At 46.0% G+C, this 18,761-nt stretch overlaps 1 pseudogene across 1 annotated transcript in view; it reads right to left on the bottom strand.

The window, feature by feature from the left end:
- Window positions 1–951: 951 nt before the first annotated feature.
- LOC308578340 (protein CIMAP1C-like) overlaps window positions 952–18,761 on the bottom strand; it is a 32,981-nt pseudogene continuing 15,171 nt past the window's right edge. The window contains exon 5 of the transcript in view: window positions 952–1,436. The product of the transcript in view is annotated as a protein CIMAP1C-like (transcript). The remainder of the gene's footprint in view (window positions 1,437–18,761) is intronic.

Raw genomic sequence — 18,761 nt, 5'->3', positions numbered from 1 at the left:
CACCCTCAACCTTGAGACTGATGTGAAGTGCCATAATTTCACCACCAGCAGACAAGACAAATAACATATTTGCTGGCAGGAGACAAACTGTAGCAGAACAGAAATGGTGCTGCATGCAACAAATAAGAGGTTAGGATAGAAAACGATACCCAAGCAGCCCAGTCTCACTCTCCCTTTCATACATTGAATCACCTGGGTATGGAGGGGGAAGGGATGCACAGAGCTCATAAACATAATCAATGTAGCCTACATTTATCAATTGAGAGCATAATGAATGTGGTTTGATGATAGGCATGTTAGAAGGTACATTAGTCATCCCAAGCTGACAAAATCCAAAACTGCGATCTAAATTGGATTTATTTATTTACTTACTTACGCAAAGCAAGTAACATGTAAACAAGTTACATAGACTGCCCTATAAATTCACTCTTTGGAAGGCTCTTCAATATACACTGGTAAAACACAATATTAAAAACAGCTCTCTCATTTTGCATTTCATTCTCAGTGTAAATAGAATAGTAGCAAGGAAAATAAATATTTATGGAGCTTTGTAAAAAAAAAAGGTAATACTTATAAAATTATAAAACTATTTCTTATATGAGCAAAAAGAGCATCTTAGCCTTCTTCCCAATAATCTTCTGTAACAGAAAGCGAATTAAGTGGTGGGGTGAGAAACACTTCACTAGTAATGCACACTGGAAGGAGGAAGGATAGAGAAAGGATTTTGCCAAGAACCAAGGCAGACCCCCTGTCTCACCAAGGAGGGCTATCTAGTCCCCCTCCCCAATTACCTGACCCTGGCATAGCCCAAACGTGTTCAAAGTTCATCAGAATCTCTCCCTCTGAAACAAGCTATTTACACCTGCTTCCTGACACTGTGTCACAATGGAATTATTTGGAGGTGGGTCTACCCAAAGGGGCAAGTCACCTCTGTGGCCTGTGAGTCCACCCTCACTCTTTGAGTAAACAAACTGGAGGTGTGCCATGAGAATACTCAGAGTGACGAATCCCAAGACTGAACTGTGGGGCTCTGGGTTTGTCGGTGGTGACCAGCTCCGCATTGTAGTCAGGGGGTCCTGGTGTATAGTTCTTGCTGGAGGAAGCAAATCTTTGGGAGATGCTGTAGGATGGCTGGTGGCACAGGTAAACATCTGGTTCAGGTATGGTATTCATTGCCGGGCCAGGCCCTCTCACCAGGTCTTTAGCATAGCCCCACACAGAGGCACTGGATGCCATTGAGAGGCAGGGAGCTGCAGGTTTGACAGGCAGCTTTGGACCCAGTGTCTGTGGAAGGGTGTATTGGTTGGGTGCTGGGTTTGGGCTGCTCACCCAGTAGTGCGTTCGAAGGCCCATAGTGTACGCTGGTGCATTCGACTCTTCAAGTGGGTGTATCTTCTCCACGTAGTACTCATTTGGGGCAGGCGTACAAGATATAACTGCAAGCCAAGAGCAGATAGGAGGTGACACCCCCCACTTGGTGCTCCCCACTGTCGAGCATGTGGATAAACCTGTGGATACTGTTGGGAATCAAGCCTTTATCAGGAGAAACTGGCAACTCTCCAGGCACCTGGCTTGATCTCCTGATGACCTCCCTGTCTGCATTGCTAGGTCGCGATAGGCGATCCTTCTCAGCGTGAGAAGAACACACCCCTCTTTCCTGCCCCCCCCCCCGGCAGGGGAAAGAGATAGACAGAAACGTATTTACATGCCTTTATTTCTGTCTTTGCAGCGTTACAGAAAAACACGACTGCTCTCTTCAAACTCCAACAGCCGAGAGACAAACTCCACCTGTACTTCCTGTACAGCTCATATTACACTCTCAGCTAATTCCGGCGCCCTCTGCACTGTGAATTGACTGTCCCTCTGTTTCCCATGGAACAGTCCCAACATTCCCATTATGTTTTGCTTTCAAGCTACCAGCTCGCGGCCGCATTGCTTCTATATCGTAACATACTCCCCCATATGAATCAATGTGCGCTGCGAGCAAAGCGTGATCCAGAGAAGAAAACAAACAGTTGTTATACATATAACACTCCCCTGTTGTTTCAGTTCCACCCTTGGAACTACCCGCCACTGGTTTCCCCAGTGTACCTCTCTGGTAGTCTGACTTCCAAGGAATGAGTGCATCTGCATGACCTTGGCTAGGGAATGTAGTGTTACACTTAGCAACTCCCTGTTGTGTCTTTGTCTCTGACTTAGACACAGCTTCAACCTGTCTTGACTTGTCAACAATAGTAACACACGCAACAGCTAAGTTAGCAAACTCTTTTGAATACCTCTTGGGTGGTACACCCTTTGTAACTCTCTCAGACCTACGTATGAGGTGCTGATCCTCTTTGCTCACTGGTTCAGTCTCAGGACTCTTTGGAGAACCAGTTCCAATAGTAAACAGTGGTTCATCCTTCATTTGTGAAGGTCTAGCCATTGTGTGAGATTTCCTCTCAATGACTGTGTCAACTGAGCTCTTTGAGCTATCACTGTCACTCTGAGTACCACTGTAATCAGTAAAATCATCATCAACATCTGAATTGTCCTCAGTGGGAAATGTGTGAACAATTACTCTCTCCTGTTCAGGAGCACTCTCTAGAAATTTTTTGAGAATCACCTGACCAGATTCAGACAAAATTACTCTGTAGAGACCCTTTTCATAACCCACAAAAATGCCTCTAGCATTCTTTACTCCACCTGGAGCTTCTGTCTTCACATGAGACCCAAAAACCTTAAAATGGGCAACACAAGGTTTTCTACGGAACAGCTTCTCAAAAGGAGAACTTCCCAAATCTTTTGAAACCTTTCTCAATCAAGACTAACAATAACACAATATCGACTCCGCCCAATACTCATGTGGCAAATGTGAACTCAGCAATTGTGCCTTCATGCCATTTTACAATTCTTTGTTCACTTGCACACAGACACTTCTGTTCCATGCTTCTGCAGAAACAGCAGTCTTGTGTCTTGTGCCTTATCCCTTTCTTATCCAGGAAATCCTGAAAATCCTGTAAAAGAAAAACTGGCTTTTCATCTGTGAAAAGACAATCAATGTTAGCATTATGAACATTCTTAACCTTGTCACAAAATTCTTTAAACCTTTCTAAGGCTTCTTGTGGTTTCTGCAATATATATACCCACACATAATGAGAGAAATAATCCACACACACAAGATAATATCTTGCATTGCCTCTAGATGGTGCTAGAGGACCAATCACATCAGCATACACTCGCTGAAAAGCTTTGATTACTTGCGTCGTCTTCTGGACTTTTTTTTGGGGGGGGGAGTTATTTGTCCTGTCTTCAAGCTTTTTATGATGGAGGACCTCTGTAGCCACCCCCAACGACACGATCTCAAGATGGAAGGGGAGGGAACAGCTGCAGTCGCCTGCAATTCCTGCGCAATGTTTGCCATCTTGCCAAAGGTTGCAGGCAGCTTTACCTGCAGTAATTGCATGTTGATTGCCCTTTTAAAAGACAAAGTCCAGCAACTGGAGGAACATGTAGCTACGCTCCAAAGAATTAGAGAGCTGGAGCTCTTCTTGGAAGCAACAGAGCACACCGTCTCCACCAAGGAGGAGACAGGGGACTCCCCCTGAGAAGGAGGCTAGTTCACCAACACAGGAGCCAGATATATGGAGAAACGTGACTCAAAGAAGTAGGAGGCCCAGGGTTCACTCTGATTGTTTAGAAATACACAATCACTTTGAGGTCCTCTCCCCTAGCATGGAAGACGAAGAGCAGACTCCATTTGAGGATCTCTCCCTCATTACAGTCGATCAGGTATATGAAGACGAGGAGCAAAGTCAGTCCTCAGAGAATGTGCAGGATGTTAGGATATTTCCGTTCCACCTTAAAGGGAGCAGGCTTTGGGGAGTCACAGAGTCTGCGCATGTCCTGATCACAGGATGTTTTTGTTCAGATATTCCTTTCGTTTTTGTCAGATGGTCAGAGACGCTGACTGAGAATGGACGTGTTTTCTTTTGTTCTGTTCATGTTCTAAATAAAGTCTGTAAAAATGCTCTTCTGCTCTTCTGCGGTGCAAGCTTTTGACTGTGCTTTCTGCTGAAAGAGGGTGCACCAAGCCCTGGAATGTGGCTAGGAATTCCAAAGGCTTTGTGCCCCTAACTGTTGGATCCATTAGTGTCCATCATGAGCCCCCAAGCCGGAGTTCTGGACGTCCATCGGCCTCCCGTAGTCACGCAGATCCAACAGTTAGGGGCACAAAAGCCTTTGGAAATTCAGGCTGCATTCCTAGGCTGGTGCACCCTCTTTCAGCAGAAAGCACAGTCAAAAGCTTGCACCGCAGAAGAGCAGAAAAGCATAAAGTCTGTAAAAATGCTCTTCTGCTCTTCTGCGGTGCAAGCTTTTGACTGTGCTTTCTGCTGAAAGAGGGTGCACCAAGCCCTGGAATGTGGCTAGGAATTCCAAAGGCTTTGTGCCCCTAACTGTTGGATCTGCGTGACTACGGGAGGCCGATGGAATCTCCGAACTCCGGCTTGGGGGCCGTGATGGACGTTATCTCCCTGGCAGTTTCCCAACAACAAGGTTCCGGGCCCAGATTCATAGCACCTACAGGAGAGTAAAGCTGCAACAGACTGCGTTTGAGGTATGTTGGGGGAAAAGCGAAAGGAAAGGGACGCTTTTCTGTTTTACCTCGCAAGGAGCCTTTGATCTCCGGCAAGGCCTAATTGGCCTGCGAGCTGAGCCAAAAAGGCTTCGTGATTAATGGCTGCCAAGATAAGGAGTCTCTCGAGTTAAAATAGACTCACGGCTAATTGTAAAAGCTGGAATGGAGTTTTTCCACGCTTTTGAAGCTTCAGAGGCCACTCAGTGCCCAAAGGCAAATGCTGAATGCCCTAAGTTGGATGGGCAGAATTATGAAACCTGGGCAAAATGGTGTGAGAGTTTGCTGCGTCAGTTTGGGGTGTGGCATGTCGTTTCTGAGCCCCCTCCGGTTCCTCTGACAGAGAGATGGAAATCGCATGATTCGAAAGCGATAGACGTAATAGTCCTATCCGTATCTCTTGAGGAAATTAAGACGCTGGCTGGCAACACCACTGCACGTGGGATGTGGACTGCTTTGATGAAAGCTCACAAGCCAATAATCCCAGCCCAGAGTTTGACTGCATCGGAGGTCCTAGCTGTTTCCCAGAATGCGAATGAATGTAGGGATGCTGAGGGCACCGGTTGCAAGCTGCAGGGGGAGCTGACCGTCACGTCATCCCAGGCAGCATTCCAGCCTCCAGGGGGAGCCAAGGAGTCGGCAGCTGAGAGCTCTGGTTCTCGTGAGAACCAAGGCCATCGCCTTTGCAGAGGCCGGAAAGGCAAAGGTAAACACAGGCAGCCGCCTGCAGATGGCCAGGAGCAGAGGGAGGGTGAAGAGCCCGCGCAAGGGAAAAACAAAGCGTTGTTTGCTGGCTCAGCTTCACCAAAGGCTAAAGGCACGTCTGCTGACCAGAAACAGGGGGGCAAGCTGCAAAAGCCCACACCAGTGGAAAACAAGGGTTTGCTTGCTGTAAGGACTGCTCCAACAGCCAAAGGCAGCTTTGTTGTTGATTCAGGCTGTACGCGCCACATTTCGAAGGATCGCCATCTCTTTATCTCCTTCAAGCCTCAGGAAGGTGAGATCCACCTGGCTGATGGAAGGACGTTGCAAATTGCAGGAGAAGGGACTGTGAAACTTGCAAGTCTGCACACTACCATCAGTAATGTACTTTTTGTTCCAGGAGCTGCAAGCAACTTGCTGAGCGTCCCACAGCTTACTGGGCGTGGTTTTCAGATTTCCTTCAAGAGGAGCATCTGTGTCATCAGTAAAGGAAAAGAGGACTATTTGCATGCAAAGTTTATGGATGGTTTGTTCCATATATCTTATGATGACACTGCTGTTGTATCTAAGGCTGATTCTTGTTGTGTTGCACAAACTAACAAAGTTCTTCATGCAGGTTGCATTCACGATGCGCATCGAAGATTTGGTCACCTCTCTTGGAAGGCACTGGCCAAGATGCCAGAGGTGGTTGAGGGTTTGAACATCAAACCCTGTAAATTTCACATGAAGTGTGTATCTTGTGCAGAGAACAAAGTGAAGGTTGCTCCAAAAGGCAAGGAGTCTAGCAGGCAGGCTTCCAAACCCTACCAGCTAGTACATGCGGACCTGGTTGGTCCACTTGCGCCCTCTTTAGGAGGAGCAAGGTACTTCATGATTCTGATTGATTCTTTTCCCAGGTACATTCATGTGTATTTGCTCGAACAGAAATCGCAAGCGTTTCCGAAGTTTAAGGCATTCTGTGCTTGGTTGGAGAATGTGCACGGTAAACGTATTTCTTCTTTGTTTACTGATCGGGGCGGGGAGTTCACTTCTCAGCAGTTTGAAGCTTTCCTGACTGAGAAGGGAATCCAGCATGACATGTCAACGCCCAGATCGCCATGGATGAATGGTCTTGCGGAGAGAGCAAATCAAACATTGCTGCAAGGAATAAAAACCTTGTTGCATGATGCCAATCTCCCTGATAAGTTTTGGGGGGAGGCTCTGGGGAATTTTGTTTACGCGTTTAATCGCAGATTGTCATCACCCATTGGTTGTACCCCCTATGAGAAGATGTTTGGCAAGAAACCCAACACCAAACACATGAAAATCTTTGGTTCGGACATGTGGGTACGCACACAACAAACCAACAAGCTTGGGAAGCGTGGGGCACATGGTTTGTTCATGGGGTACGAAAAAGGTGCATACAGGGTATGGATGACTGACTCTAAGTCCATTAAGTTCACAAGGAGTGTTGAGTACAATCCTAAGTGGGGGGAAAATGTGGGAATTTTCCAGAGTTACCCAGAGGAGGATGAAGGTGATGTCAAGCAAGCAGCTAAAGATGAGAAAGCTGCTGCTGCTGATGATGAGGATGAAGATGATGATGATGATGATGATGATGATCAGAGTTCGGATTCCAGTTCAGTGGGCGGCGCTGCTGCTGATGTCAGTGAAAGTGATGACACAGCAGACTACCAGAGCGCAAAGGCCTCAGTCAGACCATCTGATGCGTCTGACAATGAACTGGAAGAACCACTGTTCACCATTGGTCACTTTTCTCCTAAGAAAGAGGAGATGAGTCCAGAAGACTTGCGTCTAGTACGTAGATCTGAAAGGGCGACCAAGGGCAGACCTCCAAAGAGGTATGCTGATGAGTTTGCTAAGACAGCAACTGCTGTTCTTGGTAGCTCAGAGAAGGTATGGGAACCTTCAAGCTTCAAAGAGGTTCAGGAGTTAACCTCTAAAGATGCTGAGCCTTGGCTTAATGCCATGAAGGCTGAAGTTGATTCCTTGAACAGGAACCAAACTTGGGAACTGGTACCGGTAGTCCCAGGAATGAGACTGGTTGGCAGCAAATGGGTCTTCAAGGCCAAGACAGACCAGAATGGCAAGGTAGTCAGACACAAAGCCAGATTGGTTGCCAGAGGTTTTTCACAGGTACCAGGACAGGATTACCACGAGACCTACTCTCCCACAGTCAAATATGAGAGCATACGGCTAATGCTCAAGATCGCTGCGGAGGAGAAACTGCATGTTACCCATCATGACATTAATACAGCTTTTTTGTACGGGGTTTTGGGGGAGGAGCTGTACATGCTTCCACCTGATGGGATGGAAATACAGAAGGGAATGGTCTGTAAACTGCGGAAATCCTTATATGGTCTCATGCTTCCACCTGATGGGATGGAGATACAGAAGGGAATGGTCTGTAAACTGCGGAAATCCTTATATGGTCTCAAGCAGAGTGCCAGGTGTTGCAACACAAAACTCACTGAGACATTGCTTTCTCTAGGTTTTCACCAGGGCAAAGCTGATCCATGTGTGTTTGTCAAGGAGGAGGGGCAAAACAAACTGTATTGTTTATGTTTTGTTGATGATCTTCTGATGTTTTGGAAGAATCAGGCATTTTACCAAAGCACCCTAGCTCAACTGAAGGAGCACTTTGACATGAAGGATCTTGGTGAGGTACCCAACTATCTTTCTCTGCAGGTGGAGAAGGACCAAGCAGGTAATTTTCTGGTACACCAAACACAGAAAATTGCTGATGTATTAACCAGGTTGAATTTGGTTGATGCAAACCCAGCAGACACACCGATGGTGACAGGTTACCAGGTAGACAGTACTGCTGAAGCGTTTTCTGACACAACGCTATACAGATGCATTCTAGGCAAGCTAAATTTCATTGCCAGATGTTCAAGACCTGACATAGCTGTAAGCTGTAATCTGCTTAGCAGACATGCCAACAATCCTACGGTTCAGGATTGGAAAGCTCTGAAGCGCATAGCCCGCTATTTGAAAGGGACTATGCACTACAGGCTGAGGTTCACCAGTCAGAAGACTGGAGGTCTTGAAATCTTTGCAGATGCAAGTTTTGGAAGTGACACCACGGATGGTACAAGCACTTCTGGAGTATGCTACATGTACAACCACTGCCTGTTTGACTGGTTGTGCAGGAAGCAGACAACAGTGAGCCTAAGTTCCTGTGAAGCAGAACTCAATGCTCTGTCATTTTCACTCATGGATTGTGAATGGTTGATGCAACTGTTTAAGGACATCAGAGTGTCTGTGAAATGTCCTGTACAAGTGTATCAAGACAATAGATCTTGTTTGGCTTTGCTGAACTCGGAGAGTTGCAAGCAGAGAACCAAGTACTTGCAGATTAAGCTACATCGTGCAAGAGAGTGTATTCAGAAAGGACTGATTCGGGTGTCCTACATGGCAGGAAATGAAATTCCTGCTGATCTGTTGTCTAAGGTTGTTAACAAAGAACAACTTAAGGTTTATGTACAAAGGTTGCAATTGGGTGAACCACAGGTACAACAGGTTACACGGAAAGGGGGAGGATGTTAGGATATTTCCGTTCCACCTTAAAGGGAGCAGGCTTTGGGGAGTCACAGAGTCTGCGCATGTCCTGATCACAGGATGTTTTTGTTCAGATATTCCTTTCGTTTTTGTCAGATGGTCAGAGACGCTGACTGAGAATGGACGTGTTTTCTTTTGTTCTGTTCATGTTCTAAATAAAGTCTGTAAAAATGCTCTTCTGCTCTTCTGCGGTGCAAGCTTTTGACTGTGCTTTCTGCTGAAAGAGGGTGCACCAAGCCCTGGAATGTGGCTAGGAATTCCAAAGGCTTTGTGCCCCTAACTGTTGGATCTGCGTGACTACGGGAGGCCGATGGAATCTCCGAACTCCGGCTTGGGGGCCGTGATGGACGTTATCTCCCTGGCAGTTTCCCAACACAGGCGACCTTGGAACGGACAGCTCACGGAAGAACCCCGACCAAACCCAAGAGGAGGCGTGTAGTGGTGATAGGGGATTCCCTACTGAGGGGAACAGAAGCAGTGATCTGTGGGCCTGACAAGATGTCTCGGGAAGTGTGCTGTCTCCCCGGGGCTAAGATCCAAGATGTAACTGAACGACTGCAAGGAATCATAAAACCCACTGACAAATACCCCTTCCTCTTGGTTCATGTGGGAACCAATGACACTGCAAGCAATAGCCTCCAGAAGATCAAAAGAGACTACGAGGCTCTCGGCAGGAAATTGAAGCAACTAAATGCACAAATTGTCATCTCATCTGTCCTCCCAGTTGAACGACGTGGCCCAGGGAGAGAGGGGAAAATAGTGGAAGTGAACAGCTGGCTTCGCAAATGGTGTAAACAGGAACGGTTTGGATTCTTAGATCACGGACTGCAGTTTCTTGAAGATGGACTTCTGGCAAGTGATGGGCTGCACCTCACAACGGTTGGGAGAAATGTTTTTGCCAAAAATCTCAGAAACCTCATCAGGAGGGCTTTAAACTGACTAATGTGGGGGAGGGAGACAGTGCTCCTGAAGGTAGGAGACTATCAATGAATGAAGATGATCATCCAAATGTCATAGACCAAATGGAGCAAACAGCACGTGGACCTAGTGGTGGGAGGAAAAAATCCTTAAATAAGAGACACGGGGGAATGATTAATGGACTTCAATGTCTGTACACTAATGCGCAAAGCATGGGAAATAAACAAGATGAGCTTGAGCTCTTGGTACAGCAAACTAAATATGACATAATAGGCATCACTGAAACCTGGTGGGATAAGTCCCACGATTGGAATGTAATAATGGGGGGATACAATCTATTTCAGAGAAACAGACCAGACAAGAAAGGAGGAGGAGTGGCGTTATATGTCAGGGATGTGTATACCTGTGAAGAGATCCAAGATTTAGATCCTCAAAGCCAAAGTGAGAGCATTTGGGTCAAAATTAAGGGAGAGAAGAATAACAGAGACCTCATTGTGGGAGTTTACTATAGATCCCCAAGCCAAACGGAGGACATAGATGATGCCTTCCTGGAACAGATGGCCAAGCATGCAAAAGGAAGGGAGATAGTAGTAATGGGGGACTTCAATTACCCGGATATTTGTTGGACGTCAAACTCAGCCAAGAGCATAAGGTCAAACAGATTCCTCACTGGCCTTGCAGACAACTTCATTGTCCAGAAAGTGGGAGAAGCAACAAGAGGAACAGCCATTTTAGATCTGGTCCTAACCAATGTTGATGACCTGGTTAGTGGGGTAGATGTGGATGGATCATTAGGCGCGAGTGATCATGCTCTTCTGAAGTTTACTATACAGCGGAAAGGAGCAGCCAAGCATACTAGGACTCAATTTCTTGACTTTAAGAAAGCCGACTTCATAAAACTTAGGGAAGTGCTGGGTGAGATCTCATGGACAGCAATACTAAAACATTCCTTAATTTTGCAATATTTTTGTAAATAGTCCTTAAATTTTTCCCAATCATCCTCTGCCGACTCTTCTCCCTGGTCACGGATTCTGCCAGCCATTTCTGCCAGTCCCATACAGTCAATCAGCTTCATCTGCCATTCTCCCAAAGTGGGCAAATCTTGCGTCTTCTAATACTTTGCAATAAGTATTCTTGCTGCTGTCGTTGCATACATAAAAAAAGTTCTGTCCTTCTTTGGCACCAATTGGCCAGGAGAAAGGCCTCTGTTTTTTTCAGGAAGGTATACTTAAATACCTTTTTCAGTTCATTATATATCATCTCCCAGAAAGCCTTAATCTTTGGGCACGTCCACCAAAGGTGAAAGAATGTACCTTCCATTTCTTTACATTTCCCACATTTGTTATCGGGCAAATGATAGATAGATTTTTGCGAGCTTGACTGGGGTCATGTACCACCTGTAAATCATTTTCATAATATTTTCTCTTAAGACATTACATGCCGTAAATTTCATTCCGGTGGTCCACAACTGTTCCCAGTCAGCAAAATTAATATTATGTCCAACATCTTGTGCCCATTTAATCATGACAGATTTAACCGTTTCATCCTGAGTATTCCATTTCAACAGCAAGTTATACATTTTTGACAAAAATCTTGGTTTTGGGTTCTAACAGTTCTGTTTCCAGTTTAGTATTTCCCACCTGGAAGCCAACTTTTTTATCCAAATTGTAGGCCTCCATTATCTGATAATAATGGAGCCAATCTCTCACTTTACTTTTTAATTTCTCGAAACTCTGTAATTTCAGTTTATCTCCTTCTTGTTCCGAAATTTCCCAATATTTCGGCCATTTGGCCTCCATATTGAGCTTTTTCTGGGCCTTTGCTTCCATCGGTGACAACCACCTTGGGGTTTTATTTTCAAGTAAATCTTTATATCTTATCCAGACATTAAACAATGCTCTTCTGACAATATGATTTTTAAATGCTTTATGTGCTTTAACCTTGTCATACCACAAGTATGCATGCCACCCAAAAACGTTATTAAAACCTTCTAAATCCAAAATGTCTGTGTTCTCAAGAAGCAGCCATTCTTTCAGCCAGCAAAATGCCGCTGATTCATAGTAGAGTTTAAAGTCTGGCAGGGCAAATCCACCTCTATCCTTTGCATCAGTTAATATTTTAAATTTTATTCTGGGCTTCTTGCCCTGCCAGACAAATCTAGAAATGTCTCTCTGCCACTTCTTGAAACAGTCCATTTTGTCCAAAATTTGCAATGATTGAAACAAAAATAACATTCTTGGCAATACATTCATCTTTATAACAGCAATTCGACCTAACAAGGAAAGCTTCAAGTTTGACCAAATTTCTAAATCTTTTTTAACTTCCGTCCAGCATTTTTCATAGTTATCTTTAAACAAATTTCCATTTTTAGCTGTCATATTAATCCCCAAGTATTTCACTTTCTTAACCACAGTCAAACCTGTTTCATTCTGGAACTTCTCTCTTTCCAATGATGTTAAGTTTTTCTCCAAAACCTTAGTTTTTAATTTGTTCAATTTAAATCCTGCCACCTGACCAAACTCTTGAATTAATTCTAATACTCTTTTGGTACTAGACTCTGGCTCCTGTAACGTCAAAACTAGGTTACCTGCAAATGCTCTCAATTTATATTGTTTAGCTCCGACCTGTATACCTTTAACCTGCCGGTCTCTTCTGATCATATTGAGCAGAACCTCCAGGACCGATATAAAAAGCAATGGGGAAATTGGGCACCCCTGTCGTGTTCCTTTTTCTATCTTAAATTGTTCCGTAACCACATTATTTACAATTAATTTAGCCTTTTGTTCAGAATATATTGCACCTATACCATTTTCAAAACCTTGGCCTACCCCCATACCCTGCAAGTTCTTTTTCATAAAACTCCAAGATATATTATCAAAGGCTTTCTCTGCACCCACGAATATCAAAACTGCTTTAGTGTTTATATTCACTTCTAACTTTTCCAAAATGTCAATTACGTTCCTCAGATTATCAGATAAATGTCTTCCCGGCAGAAAACCCGCTTGGTCCTTATGAATCTCTTCAATCAGTACTTTTTTCAGCCTCTTAGCCAAAATATCAGCAAAAATTTTGTAATCCACATTTAATAAGGATATGGGACGGTAGTTCTTAAGTTGAGTCTTTTCAGTCTCTGTTTTCGGTATAAGTGGTTCCTCTTCATCCTGGAGAAGAGTGACTAGTGGGGTGCCACAGGGTTCTGTCTTGGGCCCGGTCTTATTCAACATCTTTATCAACGACTTGGCTGATGGACTCAAGGGCATCCTGATCAAATTTGCAGATGACACCAAACTGGGAGGGGTGGCTAACACCCCAGAGGACAGGATCACACTTCAAAACGACCTTGACAGATTAGAGAACTGGGCCAAAACAAACAAGATGAACTTTAACAGGGAGAAATGTAAAGTATTGCACTTGGGCAAAAAAAAATGAGAGGCACAAATACAAGATGGGGGACACCTGGCTTGAGAGCAGTACATGTGAAAAGGATCTAGGAGTCTTGGTTGACCACAAACTTGACATGAGCCAACAGTGTGACGCGGCAGCTAAAAAAGCCAATGCAATTCTGGGCTGCATCAATAGGAGTATAGCATCTAGATCAAGGGAAGTAATAGTGCCACTGTATTCTGCTCTGGTCAGACCTCACCTGGAGTACTGTGTCCAGTTCTGGGCACCACAGTTCAAGAAGGACACTGACAAACTGGAACGTGTCCAGAGGAGGGCAACCAAAATGGTCAAAGGCCTGGAAATGATGCCTTATGAGGAACGGCTAAGGGAGCTGGGCATGTTTAGCCTGGAGAAGAGGAGGTTAAGGGGTGATATGATAGCCATGTTCAAATATATAAAAGGATGTCACATAGAGGAGGGAGAAAGGTTGTTTTCTGCTGCTCCAGAGAAGCGGACACGTAGCAATGGATCCAAACTACAAGAAAGAAGATTCCACCTAAACATTAGGAAGAACTTCCTGACAGTAAGAGCTGTTCGACAGTGGAATTTGCTGCCAAGGAGTGTGGTGGAGTCTCCTACTTTGGAGGTCTTTAAGCAGAGGCTTGACAACCATATGTCAGGAGTGCTCTGATGGTGTTTCCTGCTTGGCAGGGGGTTGGACTCAATGGCCCTTGTGGTCTCTTCCAACTCTATGATTCTATGAAATTTTGGTAGCAATTTCTCCTTTGCATATATCACCAAGCCTCTCTTTTTAACTTTGTCATACGAAATAAATTCTTGTCCCAATCTCTTATTAATAAGCATTTTCCTGTGTAGCCTCATTACATGTGTTTCTTTTAAACAAATCAAGTCCAATTGTTCTTTCCTTAATACATGAAAAACAGATTTCCTCTTCCGAGGGGAATTCAGTCCATTACAATTCCAGGTTAAAAGTTGCAGAGCCATGGTAAGTTACTTAGCTTTCCCTCCAACTGCACCGAGTTGTTGTTGTTCTTCTGTCGGTGGTGTGTCTTTCCCTGGGCCCGGGAATCCAAATGACAAGTTTGCTATGTCTAGAATTCCTTTTCCTGATGCAGTCAGCTCCTCTCCTGATTCCACTTCCTTCTGTAAGTCCTCCTCGTGATCTTTCAGAAACTTGTCTGTATCATTCACTGTCCTTATTCTTATTTTCCTTCCTTTGTATTTAAAAGATAAACCTTGGGGAAATTCCCACCTGAAGAGTATTTTATTTCTTCTAAGTAGGCCGACAAGATCTTTATAATAAGCCCTTATATCCAAAATGTGTTTAGGTATATCCTTGAAGGACTCAACAAATGAGTCTTCAATTTCCAAGGTTCTTTGGTAGTGCAGATTCAAGATTTTATCTCTTTCTTCTTTTGTTCTTAAGGTGATCAAACAATCTCTTGCTCTGTTCTTTCCTTGTCTTTTGCTGAGTCTAAATGCACTCACCATTTGAATTCATCTTTCCCCAGGTCTTGTTGCCAAAAGTCTGTGAATTCCTTTGTAAGGAAGTCTATCAAGTTGTCTTTCTCACTTTCAGGTACTGCTCTAATTCTTAGGTTTCTCTCCTTTCTTTGTAATTCAATCATAGAGAGTGTCAGGTCGTGATCCTCTAATTTCTTATATACCGGTGGTATCTTCTCTTGAACAGCAGTTGCAATATCCTTAGCTTCCTCTGCAATCTGTCGAGTCGAGGCTGATTCCTCTAATAGTTTTTCAATGGACTGTGTATTGGAGTTCACCTTGTTCCCCAGTTCATTAATACTTGGAGTGTTCAAATCTATTTTTGCTGAGGCCCCAGCTACTTGTTTATTTGTCTCTGCAACCTGTTTGGCTAATTTTTCCAAAGATGCATCAATTTTGCCAAGTGCCTGAGCCAATAGCTCTTCAGATGACATAGCTTTTGATTTTACTTGCGAAGCAGCAGCTCCTACTGTGCCTGCCGCTCCGGATGTTGAGGCCCTTCTCTGAAAAGTAATATCAGTCTTGTATTGTCTGCCGGATCTGGTAGTTTTATCCTGTATGCCACTCACCAGCTCTATCTTCCCTTTCCCATCTGCCATAACAAGCCCAAGGTCAGTCACACGCTTGGTGAGTTTGTTTTGCAAAGTAATTTTCCAGAGCTTGGTAACTTGATGACAAAATAGTTGTTACAACGTAGTCTCCTCTAGGGGGACACCCTTCCAACTTCACTATGCAACTGTTAAAAACAAGTATAGTTCTTAAAAGTTCCAATATCCCTCAAAAGCCAGAGTTTCAATGCTTTTAGAAAAGTTTCAGTGTCTCTAAAAAGTTACTTTATAGTCAAAGGCAGATCTATAAACACTGTATCTTTCTCAAAGTGTCAATATTCTTTACCCTTAACATGCAGACAATTCTTCCCACTGGTCGACCTTCCCTGTCATAGGCAGTCCGTTCCCAGTTTTCCGAGACAGCAGAAATATATTTACACCCTCTTTTCTTGCAGGTAAAATAATGCTCGGTTCTCCCCCCTCCACTCCTGCAAACCGGAGGGGAGTCGTCTTTTTTGGTGCTGGATTTGACCTTTAAAAGTCGTCTTTCAGGGTTACAGCTTTACAGTCTCTTTACTTTAATCTATTTACAAGTTGGAAGAGGCAGACTTCCTGTTTGTGCCTTTCCCGTTTCGGTGCCAAATTAACTAAATTTTTCTTCCAATTACTTGCTTACTCCTACTCACGGGTAGTTGCTTTAGCTTCCAATTGTCCAGAAAGAAATCAGCGCTCTCCGCGCCACACACCCCCTTTCCGTTCCGGAGCCTTTAAAAAGGGGGGCGCAAACGGAGCCCGTCGAGTCTCCAAGTTCTCAGGCTTCCCCGCCTGAGATTTCTTCGGGTCCCGCTTCGCCGCAGCGGTCAGACCCTGTCCCCGTGGAGCCGATTCCCTCCGGAGCTCAGAGGGAATCCGCCATTGGTCGCTGGTGCTGACCGGAAGTCTTTTGCAGGTTTCACCTGGGACTTGGTACGACTTTTGCCTGACGCTTCAGGGGAGAGAATTGCACCCTGAGGCACTCCACACACCAAGGAGTGGCGCGATGACAATTCCCCCCCAAGCGCCACCCTCTGTCCCCGACCAGAGAGAAACGAGTGCAGCCATTGAAGGACTGTGCCCTGGATCCCCACGTCGGCAAGGCGGTGGTCCAGGAGTTCGTGATCGACCATGTCAAAGGCTGCTGACAGATCTAGAAGAATCAGCAGCCCCGACCCGCCTCGATCCAGCTGCCTGCAGAGATCATCTGTTAGGGCGACCAGAGCCGTCTTGGTCCCATGACCAGCGCGGAAGCCGGACTGGAATGGATCCAAAGCAGATGTTTCATCCAGAAACCTACCAAGCTGTTCAGCAACCGCTCTCTCAATCACCTTACCCAGGAATGGAAGATTCGAGACCGGGCGGTAATTGGATAGATTTGAGGGATCTAATGATGTTTTCTTTAAGAGCGGACGCACCACCGCCTCCTTCAGTTCCCCTGGGAATATCCCGGTGCCAAGGGACAAATTGATGATATCCCCCAGGGGGGCCCGCACCTCGTCTGGACACGCTCTAATCAGCCATGACGGGCACGGGTCAAGAGGACAGGTGGTGGGCTTTCCAGCTTGGAGGAATCTGTCCACATCGGCTGGAGATATCCGGTCAAAGTGGTCCAATACTGGACCCGAGGACAGTCGAGGGGCCTCCAGTTCCTTTATTGTATCCAAATTGGCAGGGAGGTCATGGCGGAGCAACAGGACCTTCTCCGCAAAAAAGCTCGCAAATGCCTCACAGCTGTGTGTCAGATTGTTATTTAAATTTGGCTGTCCTTCAAGGGATGTTAAAGACCGAATTATACTAAATAATTGCGCCGGGCGAGAGCTAGCGGATGCAATGCAAGCCGAGAAGTAAGACGTCTTAGCGGCCTTCACTGCCATCTCATAGGTTTTCATAAAAACCCTATAAGATGTTCTTGAGGCTCCGTCACGGGCACCCCGCCATACTCGCTCTAGCCGTCTGAGGTCCCGCTTCATTTTCCGAAGCTCCTCGGTAAACCAGGGAGCCCGGTTTCTGCGGGGTCGTAGAGGGCGCTTAGGTGCAATCTCATCGATGGCTGCCAGGAGCTGGGTATTCCAGCCCTCAACAAGCTCAGTCAATGAGTCGCCAGGGGGAGAAAGGTCCCGCAAGGCTTGACGGAATCTATCAGGGTCCATCAGCCTCTGCGGGCGAGCCCAAATCGGCTCGCCACCTAAGCAGGGTGGGGGTGGAACATCAATCCTGGCTTTCAGAGCATAGTGATCAGACCATGGCACCTTCATCGAAGGAGACATGATCACATCTATACCGGCGCCAAAGATCAAATCCAGCGTGTGGCCTGCTTGATGTGTGGGGCCCGAAACAAACTGGGAGAGCCCTAGTGTCGCCATGGAAGACACCAGGTCCAGAGCCTGTGAGGAGGGAGTGGCATCAGCGTGGAAGTTGAAGTCTCCCAATACCAATAGGTTAGGGAACTCCAAGGCCCAGCCGGCCACCGCCTCCAACAGGCCTGACAGGGTGGCTGCTGGTACGCTAGGTGGCCGGTACACCAGCCAGACAGCCAAGCTCTCCTCGGAGCCCCACACTAGGCCAACACATTCAATGCCAGGGATCAATGGCGATGGTAGAGCCCTGAAAGAACAATCTTCCCGGATTAATACTGCCACCCCTCCCCCCCGGCCCACAGTCCGTGACTGGTGGAGGACGGAGAAACCCGGGGGCGCCATCTCTCGTAAGGTAACAGTTACCCCTTCGCGCACCCAGGTCTCCATCACACAAGCCAGGTCAACCCCCTGCGAGGTAAAGAAATCTCGCAGGGTAGCGGTTTTGTTGCCTATAGACCTGGCATTGCACAACACCAGTGAAGGAAGTGAGTAATCCTTGCTCACCCTACCCTCGTCCCTCGGGATGGGGCGCAGATTGGAAGGGGTACGAGCATATCCGTATCTCAATCCCCTTCGCCTATAACATCTGCCCCCACCTCCATACCTCCCTCGCCCCTCCACGGTAGCAATCCCAAGCCTCATACTAACCTCCATTTACAAATTAGAAAACAAAACAACCAAAACAATTGTGCCCAAACAAAACCAATCCCCACCCCACTCGATGTCCAACCCCAAAAACAAAACAAGACGGAACAAACAAAAATACATAGATAAAAACCACCATTCACGGTGGTACAACAAAGTAAACAATAAAAACACCTTTAAAACACCTTAAAATATATATAAACATCTTCAACATTTGCTGCAGCAGCACCAGTGTCCTTAAAGCTATTACGGGGGTGAGCCTGGGCCCCGCCCCCTAGGCCAGATGGAGTGAGCCTGAGGAGGGAGAGGCCTTCTCCGACACTCCGATGCAGCAGCAGCGATGTCCCAGACCCCAATGAGGCCTCTTAAAGCTGTGGCGAAGGTGAGCCTGGGCCCCGCCCCCTAGGCCGGATGGAGTGAGCCTGAGGAGGGAGAGGCCTTCTCCGACACTCACGATGCAGCAGCATAAGT

This window comes from Podarcis bocagei, assembly GCF_964188305.1.
Source record: "Podarcis bocagei genome assembly, chromosome: W".
Taxonomy (NCBI): domain Eukaryota; kingdom Metazoa; phylum Chordata; class Lepidosauria; order Squamata; family Lacertidae; genus Podarcis; species Podarcis bocagei.
This window is presented reverse-complemented; position numbering and strand designations above follow the sequence as displayed.